We start from the raw sequence: 27,644 nt of genomic DNA, 5'->3' as shown, positions 1-27,644 counted from the left end.
GAAAGAAGCAAGAAGGAGACTTTTAAAACCTATTTTAAAAGAACTTAACATTCGTACCTGTAGGCAAACCGTAACTCGTTGGATGGGGGGGAACATCAACCATTTTAATCTGTCGAGGGGCCAAGTTTCTTACCTTGATCGATACACTTTTATGAATAGTGGACAATACTAAATGAATTAGGTTATTAATGAGTTGGAAACACTGCATGAATAGTAATTTCTTTTTATAAATGAATGATCTTTTATGAAATTGTTTTAAATCTTTGTAATTGATTTTAAACAAATGTTAGTATCATGCTTTATGGTTGTGAAAACCAAATAAAGTTTTTCTTGACTGACTGAGTCGACGATCACCAACGTGTGGCACCCATCAGGAAAACTTGCGAAGTCGATGCTGACTTTAGACCACGGGGGCTCGCATGGCTCTTCTGTGATAACTGGGGCGGGTGCCGGATCCCCGCCCGTGATGGTGCACGAGTCACATTGACGCACCATGTCTTCCACTCGGGTATCCATCGCTGGGAACCAGACTTTGTTTTGCAGCCGGGCTTTGGTTTTCACCATCCCTTGATGCCCCACGTGTGCTAACTGGATGATGCAATCCTGCAGTGCCCTGGGAATCATGATGACGTGCCCTCTCAGGAGACCGCCCTGCTCCCCTTCGCTCAGTTCATGTCGGATCTGCCAGAGCTGTTGCCGCGCATGGATCTCTAAATCAATACAGGTCCACACAGTGATATCTAGCTGGCGGGAAGACCCCGAGCGGTCTCTCGCCGTTTCATTTATCTCCTCGGGTCGAGCTCGCCCGAGGAGTGCATGCCTGAAACAATGTATGGGAGAGCCCGGGTGGCTCTCTACAGTAGGCACAGGGAGGTTAAGTGATTTGCCTAGAATCACAGGATGTTGAGTGTCGTTGCTGAGACTCTAACCCAGTTCCCCAGCTTCGAGGTCGATCGCTCTAGCCGCAAGGCTACTTCCTCTCCTGTTTGTTCGGCTTGGCAGCTAGTTTATTAGGCGTGCTGCCTTCCTCTAGGGAGGCCCAGTGTCGTGCTCCTTTTTGAAATATTGGATAGTTTGGTGGCGTTGGCCCAGCAGTAGTTGAGGGTTGTGCTTTTCTCAGTGCAGTGATAATACAGGACCTATCCAGGGTTGTCCGTTTCACCAATTTAATTGTCTGCTTCTTTTCCTGCTTTGGCGTTTCCTTAAACTTTTGTACGCTCTCTTGGTGAGAGGATTTGTTACTACAGGAGAGGCTTCCACCTCCCCGTGGTTCTGTCTGCGTAGGTGACCCGATCGCTGTCCGATGCTACTTTGTTTGTGTTGAGGGTCGCGGTCAAGTTGTTAACAGAATAATGCTGCACTGGTTGTACCAACGTTAGGTCCTCATTTTCCATTTGTATAAATGACTGTACTTTTATAACAACATTACGCAACAATCCTCCCTTATCTGCCTTGAGGGTGTGTCCAATGTAGGCTCCTGTGTTGTGAGGGCAGGCCATGCCTGTTGTTTATAACTTTTTATGGTGACTAAGGTGGCTAAAACCGATGAGAGCAGGCCCAGTTTATCCACAATGTCAGGACATAGACTGTCTGAGTGTGACTTTGCATTTTTCTTTACTTCGTGAAGTGTGTCAACTTTTCTTGCCATTTCTGCTATGGCCAATGCCATTACTTGGAGTGTTTCCATATGAATTTCTAGTTTTTGTGATTGCCTCATGAGGGCATTTGTGGCCACTGTCAGTGTGGCATTAATATACCTGAACAGGTTGTCCTGTGCATCAGACAATGTGAAAGACAGAAAGGATGGGGATGTTTGTAAGGAGTTGTTTAGTTGTGACTGGGAAGGGGTTGTTAGATCCTCTTGAGGCCCCACATGGGAGTGTTCGAAAGTTTGGTTGACCCCTTTTGATTCAATAGTTTCTTGAGACTTCACATCCTCTAAGAGTTCTCCAACCTTATTTCCGTCCTCGTCTTCTTTCGCCAGGGGCATGTGATGGACTTGCGCCGTGATTCGCCTCTCCGTGCGTCTGCAGAGAGCTGGACTATGTGATAGGAGCTTTGGAGGACATGTGGTTATGCTGGCAGCACCCTTCCACAACTGTGGTGATGAATAGGAGGCTGTCAGATTTGAGGATTAATCAATGATTGAAATTGTCCTCCTGAGATCCCCAAACTTTGGACAAAAGCTGGCCTTTTTTCCCCCTGGGAGAGACCACCCTCTCTGGGGCCTTACCGCCGACTGTGTGGATTGTAAAGGATGGGTCTGCAAACCCAACTGTACGATTCTTCCCACAAGGTTTAGGCCCCTGTCTGCTTTCTTGAAGAAGGCCATACTACCCGAGTCTTGAGGTATGTTGTTGCTTGCGCTGCTCTAAGAGTCATCCTGGTTAGGCTTGGAGCCGTGCCTGGCCCTGCTCACTCCATGTTGTGCGTGTGCCACAGGAGTCCTATTGGCCAGCCGCGCTAGTTCATGCTGTTGCTTGCCACCATGCTGGAGTCAGACACCCCCACCACTGTCGCCGGCCTTCAGCTGCTTACCACTTGGCTCCCTGGGCAAGTCGGCGTGTTGCTGGTCGACTATGCGGAAGCCCAGCAGGCTGCATGCAAGCAAGCCCCGCCCCACCCCACCTCAGAGCGGGCAGCGGGCCCCTTGGAGGCAGGAACCGCTGAACGCGGAGGCAGGAGTGGCCTGGTCCAATGCCAGGCACTAACTACAGGGATGCCGTTTGCTGGATCTTGGATGCTAAACACAGGCTAACCACAGCCCATCCCCTGTCTCCACACTCTTGTACTGCCTCGCTTCACGGAAAGCCAAGCGATGCGGGCCACAGGGCTGCGGAGGGCAAAGATTTGGTGTTTTTTTTTTATAATGTATTGGATTGTGAATCTAAAAATTCAAATGCTAGTTCAGATCTCAGTACATAGACCTTGTAATGAGACAGGCAAACTCGGCAAATTGGAACTCTCACCCTTCGTTTCCATCAACCACTTGAGATGTTAAGCATCCATCTGGACCACATTCTTCGTTCTGAACAGTAAGACAAGAATCTTGTAAAGCCCACACTACTGCAAAGCGTTCTTTTGCAATGGCTTCCAGTTCTGTTCTCTAAGGAGAAGTGTGTGGCTCATGAAAGCAACTGTATGAACTCTGCTCTTGTCCTCAAGCTAAGCCAACCCTACTCCAACTCCTTTCTCTGAGGTCCTGGTCTGCACAATGAAGGGCTGACCATTGCTAGGGGCCTTCAGACTGATGCATTGCTTAGTGCTCTCTTCAGGACCTCCAAATTCCTGGCACTCAATCCATGTAATCAATTTGGGCAGTCAATGTTGCACCTATTGTCCTTCAGTTGGCAATAAAGTTCCGTCAGCTCAGGTAAGGCCGTTCTCTGTGCGTCTGTCTCCTTCTCGCCTCAAGATAACACCTGTGCTTTGTAGATGTACACTTTCTGCACTAGGCACACACTAAACAATCACAGCATGCTGCTCATATGCAAGAATGCATTATCTTTTATTGCATTAATACAAAATAATGCTCAGAACAACATCGACTGACACCGATTTCTGTAAACATCCAGTACAAAGGCTTCTTGCTCCGATGTTTCCCCCCCCGCTCAGAATATTGCACCCCAGAAAATAGGTTATATTAATATATCACAGCATATTTGCCAGTGGCTACTTATCCCTTTCGACCAATTCCGCTTCATATACATTGGCTATATTTTTCTGTAAAGTATATTGGATGTTATGTTATGTTAAATTAAATTTATTAAGCGCACGTACGCCCGTAGGCTTCATGGCGCTGTCTGGTCAAATAATAGGTACTCAAATAGTGAGCAGCACTCAGCTTCTCCATGTGCTTATTCACTCTGGGGATTGGGAATGCACCTGTTTTAGTGACTTAGTTGAGGCCCAAGTAGTCCACACAGAAGAGTACTCTTGTGGATACTTGCTTAGACACCGAAACCATTGGACTGGCCCAAGGACTACAAGATCACTTAATCACTCCCAAGTCCAACATCTTGGCCACCTCTGCCTTTATGCTCTACTAAACTCAATAAAACATGCTTATCGCTGGCAAGGTATTCCCAGTATCTCTGTCATGAACACAGAAAGGTGTTAAATGTAGAGTCAACAATAAAAGGTATTGTTAGACCTAACATCCTTAGTGTGGTTTCCCTCCAAGCATTAGGCCTTCACGCCTCCTCTTTTTCTGAATTTGTTTTTCTTTGCCTGAGAACCCTGCACACTTCTAATCAGTGCTTGTGCTCACGCCTCTAAAAATGTTAACATTGTCTGACACCCAATTGGCATATTTAATTTACTTATATTGCTAGTAAAATGGTACTACCTGTTCACAGGGCTGGTAAATTAATTGCTACTAGTGGGCCTGCAGCACTTACTGTGCCACCCAATACAGTAGCATTTTTAAACCTGTCTCAGCTCTGCCATTACAGTCTGTGTGCAATTTTAAACTGTCATTTTGCCCTGGCAAAATAAACCATTTGCCAGGCCTGTTCGTGTCTAGATCTTGCCGCTCATGACAACCTGCAACAAGAAACTCTGGTTGAATCGATTATTCGTGCTATGGCAATGCGAGATCTGCACCTCACGCTACAGAGATGACCATTGAGAAATGCTCTACCTGCTCCTTGCGGCCTCCTCGGCCACAAACTGGACTCTTCGAGTCAGACATTAAGAAGGTAACTTTTTCAGCATGACTAACGCCAATCATTGTATTTGGCCTGCGCTCAATCTTGGTTAGCCAGAACTTGCGACTTTTCCCTTGGTCTAGCACGACCAGATATCCGCGATTGACTCTTTGTCCTTTTAGGCTCCAAACCTGCCATAAATCTTTAAAATTGCATATCTCCAGTTCTACTGAATTGATTTTTGTAGTTTTAGTATCAAATCATGTATTTAATGTTACTCTCTTTTTCTTCATTAGGGTGGGATTTTGTTTTGTGTTGTGTTTTCGCATTATTGCTGTTTGTGTGCTGCATAAATACTTTACACATTGCTTGTAAGTTAAGCCTGACTGCTTTTAAGCCAGGCTCCCTTAGGGTTAAGCACATGTTAATTTAGTGACTTTTGTGGTTCATCCTGACAAAGATTGTGGCTGTCGTTTGAGAAGGGAAAGCTCACCGCCCTCAGCCAACAATCCAATTTCTCAAAGGTATCAAAATCATCCCAGGAAACTCTCTAAACTTGTTCAAACGTTAGCTCAAGGGCAGGTTGTACCCCATCCACAGAGCCATCATTCATGTCACTATGCAGATGATCAGAAAGAGGATCACTGTCTTTCAACTACCTCTGCCATAACATGAAGTACTTTGCTAGGCTCACTTGTGGCATCTATGTTCACCAATTAGTTGCCTCCGAAATCTTCTGTACAAGCTTGTATGGCCCACACTAACTATCCTCAAAAACTCTTGGACACGCTGGCTTCAGCACCAAGACTTGATAACCCTCCTGGTACAGAGTCATCCCTATTTAAACATGCTAAGTTGTGCTTCTACTAAGTGCTTCATTTTATGTGTAATATGTTGACTATGCCTAATACTCTGGGGTATAATTGGTTTTGGGGCACATTTTGATTCTGCTGCTGACTGAATTTCTTGATAGGTAGTATTTTACAGTACCGGTATTGTGTTTGGGTTTTGGTAACTAGTTTATAGAGAAGGTGTTCCCACAGATATCTGACTCATTAATGGTATCGGGGTATCTGTGGTTTGGGATGACCTAACTCTATCCAATAGTGGAAGTTTTCCCCTTATAGTGCAGAGAAATATAATTACTTCTGGCAAGGTTTGTATAGGTTTTCCTGATTCTGGAGTGGTGTTTGCTAGGGTGAGACTGTTAAATTTGAATTCTAAATCTTACTGTTGGGGTGTGGCCAAGGAGGCTAAGATTGCAGGCACGTTCTACAAATGCTCCTGGACTTCCATTGTTATCCGCAAGTGTCCTAGTGCTGACTCTGCCAAAATCAACATACATCCCCGTTCCTCCGTTGCCCACTCCTACCCCGCCAGAGAGAGACTGAACTGTGACTTCAAGTGGGTCAGATCACGGCAGGAAAGCCGAGATTATTGCCAGCATGCCGACTCATGGCGAAGTCCTGTGCTGGACTCTGAAGCGTCTGGTTCGCCTCGCATTGGGACCCCGGAGGGGGTAGAACGTCCTCCGACAGCGCCTGGAGAGAGGTTCAGCGCTGGGTGTAGGCTATCTGGTGGGATCCCAGAGACAGTCGACGGAGACGCAGCCCACAGAGCCTGGCCCGTATTGGATAACAGATGGAACCGTGGGCCGAACAGAGCTCACCCCCAGTAGGACGACTTAGACTTCGTAAGGTGAGCAGATTGGGGCCCTTGGCCCGCTTAAGGGGGAGCAGAACACAGACATCAGAGCCACAACCCCCCCTTTTTTTTAGTGTCCCAGAGGTGGGCAGACCAGAGGGTGTCAGGGGCATCCCCTGTCTGGGTGTTAAAGAGGATGGATGCATTATTAGTGTCCCCCCAACACAGAAGACCTCACAGGGGGTCACCTGCCTGTTGTGGCCCTCATGGACCCAAGGACACCTGACACACCAAAACAGAATTTTGCAGAGGAGCTAATGGGTGATGAAGGCCCCACGAGTGCACTTGGGCCCTGAAATCATTAGAGGTCCGACCCACGGAAACCCCTTGCTGCTTGAGCTGCTTCTTGGATCTCTGGGGTAGGCAGGCTGGAGAATAGTTGGCCATGAAATCGTGCTGGATGGAGGGCCACACACTGGGCTCCTTGGCAAAGCTGGGCACGGACCCACGATGACTCCACCACTTGGACATGGGATATTAAGCAGGGGAGGCCTCCTCTGCAGCTCTATCAGAAGCTTCCTGGAGGGACTGTGGGCCACCTAGCTCCTTCAGTGATTGCGATGGGCAAGATCAGGGGATCCCACTTCTCATCAGGCAAAGATGGACAAGTACACCACCCCACAGCAGATCTGTTGGGGAAACTTAGTATGGCGTCCCCACCTCATGGGCAACTAGAGACTTTGGAAGTAGCAACGATCCTGCAAGCGATTCAAACCTCTTGTGAGGCTGTTGAGACCAAAATCTGAGAGGTAGGGTGGGACATTGTGCTGCTGTGCCAAGACCTTCGCAATGTTGCTGGAAGAGTCACGGAAGTGGAAGGGAGAGTCTCCAACTTGGAAGATGAAGTGAAGCACATTAAGCTGAAGGTAGCAAATTAATTATCAGTCATCCACACGTTGGAGGCCCGTGCTGAGGATGCCGAAAACTGATCACGCAGTAATAACTTGAGATTTTTGGGATTTCTGGAAGGGGCTGAGGCCATAGACCCAGAAGCCTTCTTAGAACATTGGCTGCCACCCTGTCATTGAACACGCTCACAGGGCTCTCACCCAACAGCCCCTACCAGGCGCGCCTCTGCATCCCACGATCGCGAAGATTCTCTACTGCCGTGATTGAGACATCATTCTGCATTGTGGCACGTATACAGGAAAGACTACATCATCAGGCAACTTTTATGGCTATATCAGCCGAATATAGTATATTGAACAACAACTGCATCATCAGAGATCGAGAATCATGATTTTCCCTGAACACACTAAGATGATTCAGAGACAACATAAATCATTCAATGCTGTTAAGAAAAAAAATGAGGTAACTGTCTCTACAGTACATGTTGAATTTTCCTGCTAAGCTTAAGATGATCTAACAATCTTATTCCTACGTGTTCAAAACTTCAGAAGAGGCCTAGGATTGGGCCACCAAGCGGCATCAACTTCACTGCTGTGACCCTCTGTCATTCGAAGGGAGAGATGGAAGCCCGCTCATGGCCCTTCAACCTGAGGCAACTAAACCACACAGGCAGCCAAAGTCCTGGAGAGGGCGCACAAGGCAGAGGGGATCACCGGACTCCTCAGATTCAGACTGTAGAGATCCCAATAAAGCAGGACAGCCCTTACAGCAAGTCCAAATCTCCAGTGGAGGCTGCACTTGAACGGGGCACTTCTTCAGGCATTGACAAATGATACTTGAGACAGGCCTGATATCTGATTTCTACACAGGCCCTCTTTGCATTGAAGCAGCCTAGAAAGGGGGGTAAGGAGAGAATGTTGCTGCTACTAGATCCCCAACGGGGGAGTTTAGAGGGAGCTGGCATGAGATCCTGTATTTGGGAGAGGTCCACTTCTAATACCTAGTGTGACCTAATCAAAGTTATGTTCGAGAGTGCGTGGGCATCCGATGCTTCTGAGGAAAAAGTATGGGGTGGGAGCTATTTTGTTCATAATACATTTTCATGTTACACTGTTACTCAGCTTTTCCACACCCTACTCCAACAGGTTACCCCATGGCTATGTCTACAGAGGGTGCTCACACATGTCATACACCCATATACCCAATGGCTGATTTTCAAGTGTTGTCCTGGAATGCCAGTGGGCTGCTGGATCGGGTTGAGCGTATGGCCATCTTCCTCTATGCTAAAAGGCTCCGACTAGATATGCTCCTCTTGCAGGAGACCCAACTGCTAAGCACCAACTGTCTCTTCCTGTGTAGGTATGGGTATGATTGGGGCTACTGTACTGAATTCACCAGGTGCTGTCGGGGGGTGGGTATAGTCCTGCATAAAAACTTTCCACATGCGGTGACCCAAACCCTCTGGGACCTGCTAGGCTGCTACGTGGGGATTGAATGTGTATTGGTAAGGAAACACTATAACATTCTCAGTGTGTACATACCGCCTCAGTTGCAGATGCAAACTTACAGATATTGTGGTGGAGTTAACTACTGGCATTATGATCTTAGGAAGTGACTTCAATGCTGTTCTTAGACCAGAGCTAAACATGTTAGGCCTCCCTACTAGGCATTGCTTGGAGACTGCTAAAGTCCTTGGTACTTGGTTAGACTAACTGGGCTTCTGTGATGCCTGGAGGACCTGGCATTCACAATATTGGACATGCACTCATTCCTCAACGCCTGCTAAGACGCATTTGCGCATAGATCTCATGGTTCTCTCAGACACTGATGTGATGCACACCACAACAAAGACTATCCTTCCCAAAGGGTTTTCTGACCATTCCCCCATCACCCTTCGCATTGGGACCACCTCGCATTATGATAGACCCATGTGGCGTCTCAATGCCTGGTACCATGTAGATGACTAATTCACAGAATACCTGGCCAGGGAACTGGAGTCATATTTTGAGATCAATGAGGGCTATGTGGCTGATAGAGGTATATTGTGGGTGGCCATCCAGGCCTTCTATCAGGGGGTGGCTAAAGCATACCACACACAGATGACGATAGAGAAGAGTTAAGAGATTACACACCTAGAGGCCCACATCCTACAGTTGCAAACACAGTCTCTAGCTGATGTGTCTGAGAACATGAGAAGAAAGATCGAGCTCGACTGGGCCTCGCTCCGGTAGCGTGCACTTGACGAAGCGCGACAGTACTGGCGGGAGTCCTTCCGAGACTATATGAACATGGGGACAAGCCAGTAATGGTCAGGAGGCCAGGTTCATCTACCACATTCCAGGCCCAGATGGGCGACGGCTCCACACATCCATCGAGATAGCCGAGGCGATGGCAGATTATTATAAGTCACTCTGTAAGCAATATCCACGGTCAGTGAGGGAACAAACTCCTCCCCAACTGACTGAGATGACTCTTCCGAGGCTTACAAACTTCAACAAGGTGGCTTAGAGGCTTCACTTACATTAGAGGAAAGAGAATCTGCGCTACAGGATATGCCTCTGGGGAAGACCCCAGGTCCTGATGGCTTTCCACTCAAATATTATTGTAAGTTCCTGGATATCGTTGGCCCACACCATCTTAACATATTTTTGTTGTTCTGGAGCTCACTCACAGCCTTAATCTCATCCCCATACTTGCGAAGACCAAACTTTAATAGGTGATTTAAGCTCCTGCTTACAGTATTGGTGAGGGTGGCCCTTTTTAAAATAACGGTATTCCCACACTTCATTTATGTGCTGCAAAACTTCCCATTCCTGATTCCCAATTTATGGTTTACAGGAGTGATGTCGCTCATCCAAGCATTTCTTTGTAAAGGCTGACCACAACATATTGCCTTAGACAAATGCCGTAAATCAGTGTACGAGGGTGGCATGGTAGCAGTAGATGTGAAGGGGTAGTATTGGCCTTCCCAGTTTCGAGTTATTGATGATTGGCTGAATGGGGGGTGGAGCGACCCAGCATACTGGATGGAATTAGACATCCTAGGGCTGGACTCTGTGATAGATGTACTATATGGAAGGTCCTTCCCAGGCTCTGGGGAGAACAAAGGCTGTATTTTTAGCTTGGCATGCTGCTAATAGATTTAAGGTCTAGGACAAGAAGCTGACACACCAGACTCCCCTATTGCAAGGCTGGTGGCTCAGTGTAGGAAGCTGGCTCTGTGTATACTATACCAAAGTAAGGTATGGTGTGCACATAGTCCAGGGCAGAGACTAAATTAGGTGAGTACTAACAGATCTCTTTGCGGTAGTGTGGGCAAGCAGTTAGGCTTATCCAGAGGGTGTGTTAAGCATTTATTGTATTCACTCAGTCAAGGCTGATGTCACACTCTTAGAGACGGAATCCAGACCAATTAGGTAAGTATAAAAAGGTATACTTATATTTTATTCTGTAGAACCAAGCAGAACTTAGCACAGGCAAGTAAGAAACACTTTCAAATGAAAAGCTGTACACAGAAATGCAATTGTGGATTGTTTTGGAATCGTTTACTGGTTCGTATTACTTTTAAAACAGTTTAAGATACAGTCAGATTACTTTTGATTACTCTTGGATTACTTTTCAGTTACGTTCAGGACTTGAGGTGATATGCTGAGATATAACACACTGGATGTTGTCACTTACAGGTAAGTATGACAATTCTTAAGTAAAAACAAAGTTACTTTCTTTTCATACAAAACAGTAGATCAACCGAGACGTTTTGTTGGAACAAAACTCGTAACATTGGTTCCTATGAAAAAAGAGTGTTATTGGTTCTCGGTTAAGTAAACAACTTACAAGTATGAGTTTTGGGGGTTAGGACTAAGGTTTCCTAAGGTCCAGTTGGGCACTCAAATTGCACCACCAGCGGCACTAGGGTGCAGAGTGCAGGGGCCCAATGTTAGCCATGGGGCCTTCAGTCAGGGACTGCTTGTGAGCAAGCCACTTGTCTGTGGGAGCAAAGCTTCTGGGGTAGGGATCAGCACTGCAGGAGCCAGTAATCGGCACAGGAGCTACACCACCAGCGGCGCCGGGGCAGCTGGATGCAGAGTGCCAAGGAGACATCGGAGACCCTGTGGATTCCAATAGAGATCTCCGGTTCCGGAAAGATGTTGCAGGCTTGCTCAGGGAGGCTTCCTGAAGGAGACCACCAGCTGGAGCGGTAAGTTGGGTTCTTGGGGGATGCCATGACACCATTGGTTGGCCACCCAAGGCCGTGGGCCATCAGGTGCAGGGGTGTCTTTTGGCGTTGGGTCTCCTTACTAGCTCTGGTCACGGTTGGGGGGGACCCTTCGCGAAGAGGCTGCATATGTCAGCTTGAAGCTTGAGGGAGGTCGGGGATCTCCAGCTCAGGATCACTGAGTGGTGTTGGGACACTCGAACTCGGGAGTCGGATGCAGAGTGGTGAAAAATCACAGAGCTGCCTTGATCCAGATTCTTGGGAGAGTCTTTATTGAGCGAACACAGTGCTCACTGGACAGAGTCTTTAAGATGGGTGCAGGGCAGGTCCTCTGAGCTCTGGGGGGCTGCTGGACTTGCCGGGGTTCAGCTGTAGGCAGGTTGGAGTTGGGACAGGCTGGTAGGGCTGGGGCCAAAGCAGTTGGTGTCCTCTTCCTCCTGTGTCAACACAGCTCTTTGATCCTTCTTCTATCTTCCTCGAATCTGAGGAGGCAAGTCTCAGGGTCGCCCCTAAATACTAAATGTAGGGGTGTTTAAAGGGCTGTGCATGTCGGGACCAATGGCTCCATTCCATGGGGTGAGTATACCCCCTATTATGCCACCCTTCAGTGGGAGGGGGACCTGAGCCTCTTCCTAATTGGCTAGGTCCCTTAATCTTCAAGAAGGAGGGGACTGAGATGTGTGTATCACCTCACCTCTCCCAACTGAGGGGTGAGGTTGGCAAAGTGGGAACACCTCTCCTCCTAACTTTGTGTTCCCACTGATTCTACCACCCAAAGGGGAGGGTCAGAACCGGTGGGAGATAGCTGCTGGGGCAGCAAAATGCAGGGTCAACTTACAAAGGCGGCAGCCCTTTGAAGCTTCCCCTGCATAGACCCAGTTTCTAGAACCAGAGAGCGGAGGTTCTCTACCCAAGGGTCCAGAAACCTGTCTGTTGGTGGCAAATGGTGGGCAGCCATTCAGGAACCACACTAGCACTGGTCGTTTTTCAGGGGGCATCTCCACGATGCCATCTGTGCATTTTGCATTAAATACCACACAGGCATCAGTGTGGGTTTAATGTGCTGCAATGTTTGCTACGAAACATCCCAATGGTAAGTAAAGCCATTATGGAGATGTGGAATTCGGAATGACCAACTCCAAGACCATATACTCTTTATGGCTTTAGTAAACTTACAATCTCTAAGAATAGACTTAGACACTGTAGGGGTATAGTGCCAATGCAAGTGTACCCTCACCTGTGGTCTAGTGCACCCAGGGCCGGCTCTAGGGCGGTGCGACCGGTGCCACTGCACCGGGTGATGCCTTCACATGGGGGCGCCTGTTTGCTTAAAACCACCTGCTGCCGCGTTCCTGGCCTCCAGCAATTTTCAGTCAACAATTAAAATGTCAAGAAAACTCCAGTGATTAGTGTTCTTCCTGGCAAGATCATAGTTTTGTCTAGTAGGAGTTTTGACTCGTGGAAGTTTTGAAGGTAGAGCAGAGTGTTTATATGCCTGTTGCAAAGAACATGTACCATGCAGATAACAAAGTGATTATAATGTAAACAGGTCAATGGGTTACTGCTTTTGTCAAAGACTTCCTTTTGTTAGTTGCAGTTTACAGTGAGCTATTATCTGGCATCAAAGAACTGCGTGCAGACTTCAAGGTATAGATTAGAGCGTATGGATTTTTTCACCTGACTTTCATTATTGTAATGTTACAAAAAGGGTTAATTTGGGTACAAATCAGTTCTTGTAATTAAAGTGAGCCCCAATCCATTGTGTTACATTTTAAATTCGGAGTGTGTGCTTCTCCAGACCAAGTACTCTTCAACTATACTGACTACCTGTATGGATGACATGTGAATCCACTCCTTGTTGTCCTCTGTCTTATGTAACATTTAGTATACACAGATTTACACACATATGATTGATTGTCTCTGTGTAATGTGTGTGTTATCTAAAGTGCTCTGACACCTTTCACTTTTATGAGTAACGCTATAAAATTAATTAAATGCATCTGAGAGCGAGGTTATAGAGACTGTTAAAGGGTGGTAGTAAGGGTATCTGCGACTGAGGTGGTCGTTGAGGGCTCCAAAAAACATTGTCGCACTGGGCGCCACCAGTGCTAAGGCCGGCCCTGAATGCACCCCGCTAGAGAGGTGGCTTACCTAGGCCTCAGGCAGTGAACTGCAGGCATGGCACACAGGGATGTGTGCGATGTTGACTCCACTTTTCTCTGCACCAAAACATGCAGCCAGCAATGGCAGTGTGTGGGTGTTAAGGTACAGGACCCCTAAGGGTGGCACAATAGCTGCTGCAGCCCTTAGAGGTTTCCCCTGGTCACGATGCCCCTGGTACCTGTGGCCAGAGATGTATCAATTGTGGGTACAAAGGTACAGCTTTGGGAAAGAACACAGGCCCTGGGAACCTGATTGGCAGGGATCCAGGGCACACCAAGTCAAAGTGCATCATGTGTCTGGCAAAAAGTGAGGGTTGACCCTGTAAACATTGGCATTTTCCTACCCCAAGTCATAATGCTCAGTTGGTGGGTTTCGGGAAATGGGACACAATAAGAATCTTCACATTGGAGTATGTATGAAGTGGGTCCCACATGAAATCCTTTCTAGAACTACAGCATGACTTTCACCTGGTAAGCACGATATTACCCAAATACAACTTCGCCATGCACTACCAAGTCACCATAGGAAACGTACAGAACCTCCAGAATTAGCCCCATGGAAGCCAAATTATTGATGTGGAAATTAGGCAAAGGTGGGATATACCAGTTCTATCGTTCTCCTATCTCTAATGCCCACACTGCACTAGACAAACTTAGACACAAATGGGAAAAGCTTGGTTGGACAGTTAGAAGACACGTACTGGCGGGAGGTGTGCACAGCCTCTCAAGAGCATGCCATCTCATCCCGGATCAGATTTGCCCAGCTTCATTACCGTCACATGGCCTACCTCACTCCACAGCGTCTTTGGCATGCGGGTATACTCACTGAACCTAGATGTGTCTTGTGTGGTAATGCCAGCAGATTTATTTCACATGGTTTGGCAATGCATAGCATTGCAGCATATTGGGACAGGTTAGCAGGAGCTCTCACACCAGTCATAGATCGAACACTGGAACCATTGCCCAAACTAGCCTGGCTGGAGCTTCTGGAGGATCATGTGGTTGATAGGAGGGACAGAACGCTGGTGGGTATTGCAATGATGGTCACCAAACAGCACATGGCACGCAACTGGAAATCTCCCAGCCCACCCACTTTGGCAGAATGGCAAGTGGTGATGGACTGGTGTGCCAAGCAAGAAGAACGTGTGTACGTGATGGGTAGATGTCCCCCAAAATTTTATAAGATTTGTAATGGTGGGAGTATCATGGACTGGTGAAATGACTGAGGTATGCAGTACAAAGGGCAGATGGGGAGTTACTGAAATAAACACAAAGTTCCCTTCACGTGAATTATCCCATCGAAGTGTGACTAATTACATTACATTAACGCCTTGTAGGGATTCATAGAAATAGAAGGGTGAGAAAACTAAACAAAGACCCTCCAAAGAAAATTATAGGGTCTCATCCGGCACCTATGAGACTGTAAAAACCAGATGACGAACCCGTCCAAAACTATTGTCCTGAAGAAGGTGACGATCCACCTTAGCACCGAAACGCCGTGTCATCAGTTATTCTTCATGTATTTATTGCACATATTGTTTACCTTTTATTTAAAAATATGACGAATATATGATTCTAAATGTGTTTTTAACTTTGTCAATATCAATTGTATAGAACATGATCTTTTGAATAAAATATTGATAATACATTCCTTTGAATTCATACGTTTGATTAGAAATTGATTATTCTATTTATGATTTTATATATTTTTGTCTGTAAATTTAGCAACCTGGTAAAATTTGTCTTATTATCTCTCAGTGTATGGCCTCACTATAACTAAGTTAACCAATCCAATTAGAGGATCGAATCCTCATGTTTTCGAAGGAGAAGGGAACTTTGTGTTTGTTTCAGTATCTATACCCATCCCTTTTCCAAGTACTAGGGTACCTCCCAAACCTTTTTGAGTTCAGATGGGGAGTTAGACATGTTGTAATGTGGGACATTAAATGGATGCTATGCTATTGAGGTGCATGATGGTGCTTTGCATATAATATCAATAAGATGTGTGTATTAAATCCTACTGGCTACAAAACTTGAGAATAACTTTAAAGCCATTGTAAACACAATGAAATTAAATAGTTCAGCAGACTAGCTGCCCCCAAGAACTGTGTTGGTGCTGTAACTCGTATAATGACATAGTTTGGACAATGGGTAGTGACATATAGTCCATACAAACAGCTGTGACATTAATTTCTTTCTGTGTCCACAAATACATCAACAGTTTGAAAAGCCCATCTCAGGGCAGAAAAGAACTCCCAGTGGCTCTAGTCTGGTTGGCACACAATAGAGTACACCATTTTCTTGGCCTGCTTCAAATTTAGAAAACCTACTAGTTAGCTGACTATCCAGTTACTGCTCTTCTAATGGAGCAAGAAAGCCTGAATTTTCTTCTGCAATGGACTCTTTTCTGGATCCTAGCCAGGTTTGCAGAGTGCAATACTCTCTTATGCAATCCCAAATGCTCTGCTGTTGCTATGGGGTGTGCAGATTCGGAGGTGTTATGAGTGATTTTTTATTATATTTTTGACTATTTTTGCAAAATCAGTGGGGTAATCTCGTTAGCAGTAATCTTGGTAATTATCAAGTAGGCCATGCAAATGAGTGGTAGAATTGTGGGGGCAGAGCATTGTAAGGAAATGCCACTATTTGTATGGTCACCCCCACCAGGTTTTTCGACCGCTGTGTTTTTCAGTCCTGAGAGTGCACTGAGTCCTGATAATCAGACCTCAGTGTCCTGATCCTACAGTGTATGTGAATTTGGCTGTACCCAATTGGTAATGACTAACTTACCTGTAAGTATTATATAATACCCTGGTGCTCAGCGCATGTAAGTTAGAGGGGTACCCCAGGGCTTGGAGCACTGGTTGTGCTCCTCTGGAGATCCCCTAAATAAAGCGAGTCCCCAAGTCCACCATTGCAGACTAGCAGAGCAGTAGTGCACTGCCCGCCCAACTTTGCCATTGGAAGTAATGGCAAAGCCACTATTTCCCCTATACATCTTTGTTACCCCTCTGGTAGGCCTACCATATCCTAACACAGGGTGCAACATATGGCGTGGGCAGGGCATGTATTTTACATGCCCTGACAGTTAACACACAAAAATACAATTTTTAGTGTGGAAAAACTTGGGGCCTAATTTAGATCTCCGCAGATGGAATAGATGTCCAGTCCGCTGAATTACGATCTCCATAGGATATAATAGGTTCGTAATATGGCGGATAGGATCTCTATCATGTTTGTGACAGAGTATTCCACTCTGCCAAGATCTAAATTAGGCCCTTGTTCACCAAGTTGGTGAATACAGGATTACACGTTGATCACTCATCTGCGCTAACACCTAAACGGTGTGACCAAAGCAGGCACTCTGAGGTATCAAACAACTTGTTACATTAAGCCCAAATTGTATCTCATATTGAAATTAATGTAACTTCTTGCAGTGTGCAGCTTTTACAGAGCTGCGACATTGTTGCATTTAAAACTCCAGTGCTATCAAGGCACATATGGAGCTCGTTCCATGGGACAGCTTTTGCCCTCTTAGAGAGATATGCCAACGACTCTTAGGAAATACAACAATAAGGATTTGCAGGCCAGGGTGGTATTACACTCCTCCTTCAAGAGGCTTCTTGGGTGTTAGTCCCAAAAGGCAGGCTGCAAAGCAGAAGCCGCCTTCAAGGGCAGATGTGTCACACTAGGGAGGAAGGCTACCCCATTGTTCAGGCAGACAGGCTGGCACGGGGAGCAGAGAGGGGAAACCAGCTGCCAAACTGGTTTACCCAGAGGCATCGGGCCCTGAGGTAGCCACACCCCAGAGTGGGCAAGTGAGGTCTTAGCACCGAGAGAGGGGTCTCGCCACCTTAGGAGTGAGAAGAAAGGTGCATCTTGGGAAAGCCAGATGCCACACTCTACAGGAAGTGTTCACCAGGTGGAAGGGAACCTGGTAGTCCATTGGCTACCAATTGCATCTTGCTCTGAGGGCATTTTCAGAGCATTAAAGGAACACCCCTGACACTCAGACCTCAGATCTCTACTGACTGGAAGAAGGAACGAAGGACATTTGCCATGCTGCACCGAGAGACCAGTAAAGGGAGGCTGCACCGAAGAGGACTGCATCTACTGCACCTGGTGGCTAGCGAAGGGTAGAAACTGTGCCTGCCTTGTCCTGCTCAAAGGCGAGCCCAGCAAAGCCAAGAGACTTCAAGGACTAGCTGACTGGCCTGCTGTTTGCAGCAAAGCACTGAAAAAGCCTGCTTGGGCAAATTAGTAGCCCACAGTCTTCAAACCACTAGCACTGCCACCGTGCAGTGCCAGGGACCCAGACCCAACGCACAGAGTTGCACCTGAGTTTGCTGAGCCCTGGATTGCTATTGAAGAGCTGCTGGGACCCTCAGAAGGTGAGTTATCAATTCAGGAAGGATTGACCTGTGACCGCAACACCTGGAGACTGGTAGTTTAGTTGCAACTGGACTTTGGACAGAATGGAGAGGACTTGATTGGACATCAACCCTGCAACTCGGACCCCCTGACCATCTGTGTGTACTGAGGAATCCCTGCAGGAAGACCCCTGTCGACCATGTCGCATCCATCACATCCTTGGGTCATCTTCACCATCCTTCATCCCTTGCATCCGACCACTCCATAGGAATCCATTGCAATGCAGATAAAGTGCCTGGTACTGCTTAAAGACTGCCTCTTTTGAGGCAGTAACTGTTTGTAAGGACCTTGTTGCTCTCCCTGACTAGCTCCCTACCAGAGTTGGTCACCACAAGTACTTCTGTCTGACTACATTGACACTTACCCAAATTTTTATTCCAAAACTTTCTAAATGTCAAATGTATTGAATTGCCAAGGCTTGTTTGCAATTGAATAAAAATGGTTCAATTTATTATTACTCGTAAAAACCATATCTCTGGAACCCTCTGGTGAATCATTTTCATTGTGGTATCTACATAGTTTAAAAAATAAATTGGTCTTGGATTTCTCGAGTGTCAAGTTGGTTTCTTCTGCAATTGTGTTTTGTGCTGTTTAAGTGCTTCAGGCTGGTTATTCTGTGTAGGCCTTGCTGGTCAGTGCCACATCTACCCTGGATTGAGCTGAGGATTTGAAAGACGAACCCTACTGGTCCTGAAGTGGCTGGTAAGTGTATTACACAGTGAGGTCACACAACCACACCATATAATACACCCCATTTCCTCACAAAGATCTAGTTTCTAACTTGGTTAAATGTATTGACTACTGATTTGCACTTCACTTCTATATCTAATAATAAGCATTCTATTGCTTTTCTTGACCACAAAATAATCCCCTCAGAAGGCTTCTTAGGGATCACAGTGTTCCTCGTACTCATTACTCATTACTCTCCTACAATATTCGAGCAAACATTCTAAAGCCCTTAACTGTGAGCTTCCTTGAGGGCAATTCATTCACATTCAAAGGAATTGTAAATGGTGACAGGATTATTTCAAGGAGGTTGGAATTGTGAGTAATAAACTTCTGACAAGGGGCTATCCAATTAAATTAACTAAGAGAGTACTTAAGAGAGCCTGTTACTTTGCCTGTGAGTATTAACCCTTACAAAAACATAAGGAATCAGAAAAGGTTGTCGGATATACAGCTTCAGCTTTAAAAGCTGCTGCACCATGCATAAGTGACAAATCACACGACTAACACAGAAGGCAGCCATACGACCCACGATTGCCATCCTGTTAGAGATCAGGATTCACCTGCCGCTCCTTACGATTTTTAATGCACATCACTATATATGGAGGGGACATGGATCCATGAGCTGGAAGCCTTCAAGAATCGATCTTAGAATCACAGGAATGTCATTCTCAAAATCGAGCCGGGGGTGCAGTTTCTGTCAGAAGACGAGTACCACCACATTGTCATACTCAGGGCCTTCTGACAGGATCAAATATTAGATACTAGGCAATTAAAAGACACTCAAGGATCTATGCAGGGTAATATCTGTTAAAAGATTTATAAAGCGAAAAAATGTGTTGCAGAAGTAAAAGGATAAGGAACCTCACAGAGCCCTAAATTATCCTGGACATAAGCCAGGACTTCTGACAAAATCTCTCCATAAGCATTTGTGTCTGAAATACCAAGGATGATGATCTTATACAGGGCATCTATTTGAAAAAATGCATCTTATTTTTAAGGGCAGGACACACAGTAAACCATGTATCTGATAGAGCCTGTAGAGTAAACTCAAAGGCTTGAAGTTGTGCTGCAGTTATAGGTACCACAGGATGCCCTGGCACCCCAGAGGAACTAGAACCATAGGGCTCTCCACTTCAGGCATTAAAGGAAGAACCACAGGCAAAGTAGAACACGGGAGAGATGAAGCACAGTGACCCTGATGGCAATGCTTCCCATGTCGCCTCCTGGATTAATGTTTGCCTGATGGTGGCTGGAAACAAGAGGATCTTCTAAAGACAGGAGAAGGGGATGGGATTCACGAGAGTCCTCATGCCCTCCGCCGTAGCACAGCTTGATTTCTTTTTTTTAAGTATTTATTTGCATTTTGTCATTTTAGAACATTCAGATCACTGTAGGAATGCACTCATTCAAGGGTAAACATAACAGTTACAGCAGTGATGCATATGTATTTTACAACTATGATAGTAAGTCCAGGTAATTGCTCTGAGTTGCTGCTATTTCTGTTAGCTGAAAGTCAGTGACTCCTGTATCCTGCAGAGAACATCCACTACAGACAGGAATGAAGAGGGAACAATTTTGTTGCACTAGATGGAAACATGGTTGATGAACTTTGAATGGGGTTGGAGGAATAGAGAGGGACGGGGCTGTTAACGAGCAAGGAGCAAGGTATTCAAGACTTCTACATGCAAAGGGGGTGTCCTAGAGGGTGTCTCTTCAAGGGAGAGTCTCGAAAGCCATCTACTCAACCACTGAAACTGAGGAGCAAGATAATAGTGTTCAAAGTGGGGGACCCCAACCCATGCGCCTAAGTGGAGAGGCGAAGTTTAGCAAGTTCCAGTCTCCTCCTGCCTGTGTGCCAGATGAGTTCCCCATGTAATTTATCCAGGTTCTGAAAAAATGGTGAGGATAGGGCTACAGGTAGGTTTGAGAAGTAGTAAAGAAGGCAAAGGAGGACCACTGTCTTGGAAAGCGCGATGGGGGAGATCTTTCCAACACAATATTTGGGAGGAGTTGGATGTCATTACACTAATGCTCAGATAGCGTAATGTTTTCCCCTTCCAATGAAAGGGGCCCCCTGCCAGGTCAAAGAGACTCTTGGACCCTGGGAACAAGTTTCTATAGGCACGATTTGTTCCAGTTTAATTGGAGGCCTGAAGCAGCAGCAATGACCATGAGGAGCTGTACTGGACCAGCTGTGGAGCCCTGAAAGTCATTGAGGTGAAGGAAGAGATTGCCCGCTTTTAAGGTGACTGTCTGGGCGTCCAGAAGCGGGATTCCCCAGGTCACCCCTTCAGCATGCAGTCTCTGTGCCAACTGCTCCACGACGAGAGCTAAGACAGTGGGAGAGGGGGGAGCCCAGCTGTGTCCCGCAGCTTATTTTAAATGGGAGAGATATATTTCCCCACTTGGATGCGCACAGGAGGGCACGAGTAGAATGCCTTGAACTGGATAATACAAGGTCCATGCTCAAAGCCATAGCTCTCGACCAGGGTAGGGGGCCGCCTCAAGGATTAGATATAATTGTCTGAGGTTTAATGAGGCATTTTCTTTGGGTATGAACCCATTCTTATATGGGTGAATTAATTGGATGACACTGTGGGAGGTGATAAGCTTTCCCAGTGCCTTATAATTAGGCTTTCCTGTTTTCAGTTTCTATTTTTGGTAAATTCTGGTGGGGTTTTTTCAGTTTTTTCAATACCTTAAAAAACAGTGGTTATCAGTGGTTACACATTTTTGTGCCATTAAAAACAACAGAAACAGTGTTTTTCCGGTGTTTATGGAATTTTAATTTAATTTTAATTATTGCTTGCTTTCTGCACTGATAGTGCATGTGTATAGGTAGTGTGTGCACAGGGTATATGAGGACCAAATACATTTTTACTGCACTAGAATGGACTATTAAGTCAATAGCATTCTTCATTAACTCTGAAGATTCTAAAGATGCTTTCAGCAAACACTCTAGCAAGTGACAAGAATCTCTTACAGGGAAGCACTTCAGCTCAGGTATCGATTTTGACAGGACATCATACAACTTGTTCATATACGTAGCTGAATTACTGCAAATACAAACAATATCGCTCCAATCTTAATTGAACTTGGTAGGAACTTTTTTCAGCAGCATTCCAAGTGACACTGTGTTCCATGTTTACCAAATGCCTGGTGCCATGTTTTCACCACTATCCCAGATGCTTGGTGACAACATTGGTTTCACACATACCTGTCACTACATCTTGCATTGAATGTTTGAAAACTGTTTGGCAATTCACTTACAATCAATACTGACTCACTAGAAAGGGGGACAGATGTATCAAAGGACTTCACCCATTCTCTGTCTGTGGGTAAATGTGATGCTACATATTAGGAAAGATTCTAATTAATCCAGCCATTTCACCTATCAGTGAAGTCAAATGTAGCCAAAATTTCAAATATGATTTTGATATTTCCCAATTCTCTACAGTTTATAAAATAACTAAATAAGACCTAAACATGCATCTAAACACTGCATCTTTAGACCAAAGACCACAAACCTAAAAAAAAGCAGAAGGAAGAAGAGACAATGTTTCATTGACATCTCTAAACAGCAAAACTCAAGCAGAATAATGTTAGCCCAGTCTATCTTGATACTACCTTGTATAACAAAGTTACATTGTATTGGCCCTTTAAGGACGAAATAAAAATGACTCTTTCACTCATCTTTTCCTTTCTTTGAATGGCACTTAGTTTGTGGTTGCAAAGGTGTTTTTTCAGTGTTTATATGATTACACCAGAGATGGCTATTTTCCTTTCGGTGGGGTTTTATCAGTTATTATAGGTTTAAACCTAAAACCAAATAGCCTACTTATAATCTAGCTATGGGACTATAGGAGGATGGGTAGCTTAGTGGCCGCCCCTGTTTTAGTAAGGGACCAGTATGGTCGCCCACTAGGACAGTGACAGAGTGCCCTCTTCCAGGTGCATTGAGTTCATATAGTCTGGGGTGAGAAGGCACCTGGAATGTGTGTCAAAAGTGTAGGGGGAGACGGTCTGTCCCTGGTACCTTACCGGCTGGAAGATCACAGATTGCTGCCTGGATAGCCTGGGGGGATAATGGTTCATCTAACGCTTTACGATCCTGAGGGGAAATTCAAGGAAGAAGGGTGTCTGTAAGGAAGGCCACAATATTTGGGGTTGGGGGCAGCATACACATAATCGTAGTAATCACAGAAGCCAAGTAGAAGTTCTTGTTGGGACCATACTGAGGCTCTTGGTTGAACTCTCAGTTCGGTAATTTGGATCTGGTAGGTGTCTCATGTGGTCAGCCAAGCAAGATGTCTCCCAGCTTTGTCTTCCCAGCATGATTAAGGCCGAAGTGTTGGAAATCATCCAATTGTTCACGCAGCTCAGCGGCGGTTCATCCATCGTGGCAGTTGAGCGTTTCCCCGCCACTTAAGAGTCAAACAGTAAAAGCATGTATAAATTATGCAGCGGCGCCGGCGTCCAGTGTTGTGTAGGGCAAGAGGAGGAGGCATGGTCTTCCTCCCGCAATGTAGATCAAAGAGCTGCCATAAATTAAAAGTGTGCATATCAGGCTGGACAAAAGTTCGGTTGAGTCCAGTCTTACATGCACACTTTAAAGGCCTCTAAATACCATACTGTTAGAGAGCTTGCGGGGAATAGACGGCAGGTCTCTGATATCTGATGGAGCGCTGGGTTACCCTGCTCAAGCCAATCCAAACGTTGCTCTCAAACACTTCAATCACAGTCTAATACTCTGTATTTTAAAGAGCAGCATTGGGAAGGGCTGGTCTGTGATGGGTCAACATAGGCAAAGTTTCACAGCCAGATTAACAGCAATGAACACAGGAGGGCCCGGGTGAGCAGAGAAGCAGGATCGGAATCTTGATGTAAGTTAGTTAACGCCACAATGCTGAATTTAGGTATGCATTTCTTTTGTGTCACTCCAAGGAAGAACGGAATACAAAGAGGTGATAATAGTTTGCATTCCGTTCATTCTTGGAGTGACAAAAAAGTAATATGCGGCCCCACTACTTTTAAATGGCACCAGCGGCCGCTGGAAGTGCTGAAGATTTTCTCCTAAAAACACCCAAGAAGTCAGAATAGGAAAACACTGAGCAGAGTTATGATGAACAAACTATCCAGTCTAGGCGCAAAAGAAGGTCGTGTCTGGAAGGGTATTAGGAGTATAGGCGAAACCCCAGGCAATGTTGTCTCCAAACATCAGCTAGTGTCCGATGGCGCAAGGGAACAGACACTGTTGCTTGTGGAAGCTTGGGGTAATGGAGGGTGTGATCTGTCCAGGTTGGTGTCTAAGACTGCCTTATTGGCCTAAGGTGAAAGAAAGCCTGAGACTCTTGTGAGAAATGTGGGCTGGTTCGAGCCCGGGGCATAAATGATACCCAGCAGAAGGGGTAAACCGTGTAGTAAGTCCTCCACCAGTACAAACCTGCCCTTAGTGTCCATGACTGAAGAGTGCCAAATAACCAGTTGAGTAAACCTGTCTGAGACAATGTTTCTGGAGACGAGAGCCCTCTCATGGGACCATATGCTTCTCCTGCTGGAAGGAGATGCTGCGCTTTACAACAGAGAAATTAGTGTATAATGTATCAACGGTTTGGAGAGTGCATCCCCTTCATGTTCGATGTGATTACGTTGTTAGTGGTAGGTTGTGTACTGAATGTTCAGTGTAGAAGGGGGTGCAGTGGATTGACAACAGCATGCAACTGGGAGAGGGTCGAGGTAGCTGCCCCAAGCCTGTGATGTGCTGCGATAGTAGGGGTGGCTCTAGGCAACAAAAGGGTGGGAAACTGGGATAGGACAGAACTTTTAAGCAAACAGTTGTTCATCCAAACTTGAGTGTGAAGTGTTGTGACTGTATTGATATGGAGTAGAAAGCGAGGCGAAGGACCAAACGACTCAGTTCAAACTACCTACCCAGTAGTTAACAATAGACGTAGCCTGTGGTGCAGCCCAAACCAGGAAGAGGTTGGATAAGGGAGGGGGCTAGGCAAGGAGGAGCTGGACCATCCATCTGCACCCACAAGAGGTGAGTTAAGATGGGGAATGAGATTGCACCATGTCACAGCACGGGTGTCCTATTCATTTATCTAGGCATGAGCTGCCACTGCAAAGAATAAATGGCCTGTGGTGGGAGCATGGTTCAGGGAATTAATAGGGACTTCATAATAATTCTTCAGCCGTTTGGGGGGTCACTGAAGACAGGGAACCTGGGTTTTATGGCAGGTTTGGATGAGAGGCATCGTCAGATGAGGAGAAATTTGTAGACAAACGAGAGTCTTGGAAGGTGGTCGCCATCGCTAGGGCTGGCAGCCTACATATATTTAACAGTGCAACCCATTTGGCTACACGATGAGGACCAGGAATCGGTAGCCAAGTTCAAGGGTGGTTATTACAAATCAGTAATCAAGTTTAAATCGATCACTCTTAAGACCATACTATAAAGATACAAAATGACAACAGGAAGGCCAAGCTTCCTAAAGAAATTTAGGCAAACAAGAATTAAGCAAACAAGCAACTCTGTAGTTGCAATACAGAACAATAGAATTAGAATAGGATCCTCAGAAAACAATCTCATTTGGTCTTTTCTATACATTAGTACTCTATGTCTTCCAAGCACAGTCCAAGGGACAGGAATGTTTGGAGTATCGAAGGCGTCTTAGAAATCTAAGAGTAACATGCAAGAAATAAGGACAAAGCACAGGAGTATAAGTGAGACAAGCATTGGCATCGCAGAAGCTCGGTTAAGAGTCTTCATTAAGTCAGGAATAAGTATTGGCCTAAGTCACACTCTGGGTAAAAATCAAAGGGGCATAGAGGTAGACCCTCTCAAAATCCATTCACGGGGCGGAGGGAATCAGAAAAGGGCTCGGGTAGGAGTCCAAGAAAGGTACTGCAGAGAGGCAGCAGAAAGAGTTCAGCAAAGAAGTTCAGCATAGAGTCCTCAAGTAAAGTCCGAAGCCATCTCTCCCTTCAGGCAGGATGAGTGCAAAATTATAATCCAGAAAGTCTGTAGGGGACACCCCCTTGGTCACATTCTCATCAAAAGTCCATCGTATTTGTTTCCTTCTCCTTGTTGCAGACTACAACATCCAGGCAAAGTCCCAGACTTTTTATTATTTTTATTAAAGAAAGGACTTGTAATAGTGACATGTATAGCATGGCACATCCATAAGATAATAGTTCCCAGCATATTACATTGAAACATATGTATATAGCACATCTGACAAATAATATACGGTTTGTCGGCGAGCAGACTGGCCTTATTATTGATCATGGAAAGTCCCAGACTTGACATAGGAACAACATCTCATTCCCACAATAATGTCCGTATAGAATAGTCCTTTCATATGTCTGCAAGTTTCGCGCTTGTCGTCAAGGTCTGTTTCTCAAGCCATATATCTATCGCTAATACAAATATGTATCTATTCTACCACTAACAATGACTGTGAATGCCTGCAAGACTTGTAGAGTTAGCAGAATGGAAACACAATATTTTATTAAATGCAGCATGGTGAAATACAGACCTATATCATAATGTCAAGTTAATCATTAAACGTTATGGTGTACAAATTAACATAAACTGATATAAATTCATTAATAAAGTTTAGTTCATATTTAAATAATTAGACTAAATCATCAAATTAATCAAAGGCACGTATGACTGAGAACTTTGAAAGTACATATATGTAAAATGTATGCATACATTACATTTTCAATATCGTTCTATTTGCAATCGGTTTCTACAAATGTGAGGGTGAGTGTTAATTAATAATTAAGTCGCTAAAGGTTACACAGACAATATAACACATGTTTAGGAAAGTCATCAATGAAAGTACATCGGTTTTACACAAGGATGGTTCTCTTATTATTAATCATCCTTCATTAAAATATCTTAGTCAGCATGGTTAAAGATATTCTTGTGAGTAAATTCTCTATTCTACAATAAATGTACTCTTTAATAATGTCAAGTGTAACTTTTCTATCAAATCCTTGTATCCAATATAAAACGCGTGCAAGTTCATGTCACATCTCTGTGGACAGCTTTTCTCATGTAGGTTTTCATATTTAGTGACCTGTAAAGAGTGGACAGCTTTACGCTGCACCACCTCCTATGGACCAGTGTTCGTTGCAGGGTAGCTAGGACCCATAGGGTAACTATGTGTCCCAATCTCAATTGAGTGTACTCCAGGTCCCCACAGCCCACGATGCCCCCTTGGGTAGCAGCTGAGGAGAAGGAGTTCCCTACTGCTTGCTGATGGGAAGGAGGAACTATGTTTGGGGGATGGCAGGCACCTCCAAGATTAATTGAACGTTGAGACCCAACAATCATTGGCACGGCAGGCACTCCTCCGCTACCCAAGGGGGGAAGATGAGAGAAGAGTTGTGGCCCTGCAGATGAGATCATCAGCAGATGTGGCTCCCCACTGCCAAACACTACAGAGATATCTGAATGGCAACGGGGGCGCCACCCTGCACTCACAGCCAGAAGACACTAGAAGTGCACCGTCAGTGCAAGCAGTACTGACAATGTTCCCGGTTTGGGGTTCGTAGTGTGGTAACACACTACGAGCAGAGGCACAGGATAGTGCCTATCGAGTCGGAAGTGCCAGAATTTGGGTATTCTGCAGGGATCAACCATACGAGGGCATACAGTTCACTTGGTGCCCTTCTGGGGTGGCACCACCAGTGCTGCCCTGGTATACCCCCAGCCTCTAGCAGATGGATGAGCACTTCTCAGCCTCCTAGCCTGGGGTGGTGGCAAGGCACTGCCCATGACGGAAGGCCCAGGCACTCAATGTCGATAAAAGCTGGCCTCCCTGAAGTAGACAGGCGGTGCAAATGCGTTTCCTGGCTGAAATTGGATGACTGGGCACAGATGCAGCTGGA

This window comes from Triturus cristatus, chromosome 6 (assembly GCF_964204655.1).
Source record: "Triturus cristatus chromosome 6, aTriCri1.1, whole genome shotgun sequence".
NCBI lineage: Eukaryota > Metazoa > Chordata > Amphibia > Caudata > Salamandridae > Triturus > Triturus cristatus.
This window is presented reverse-complemented; position numbering follows the sequence as displayed.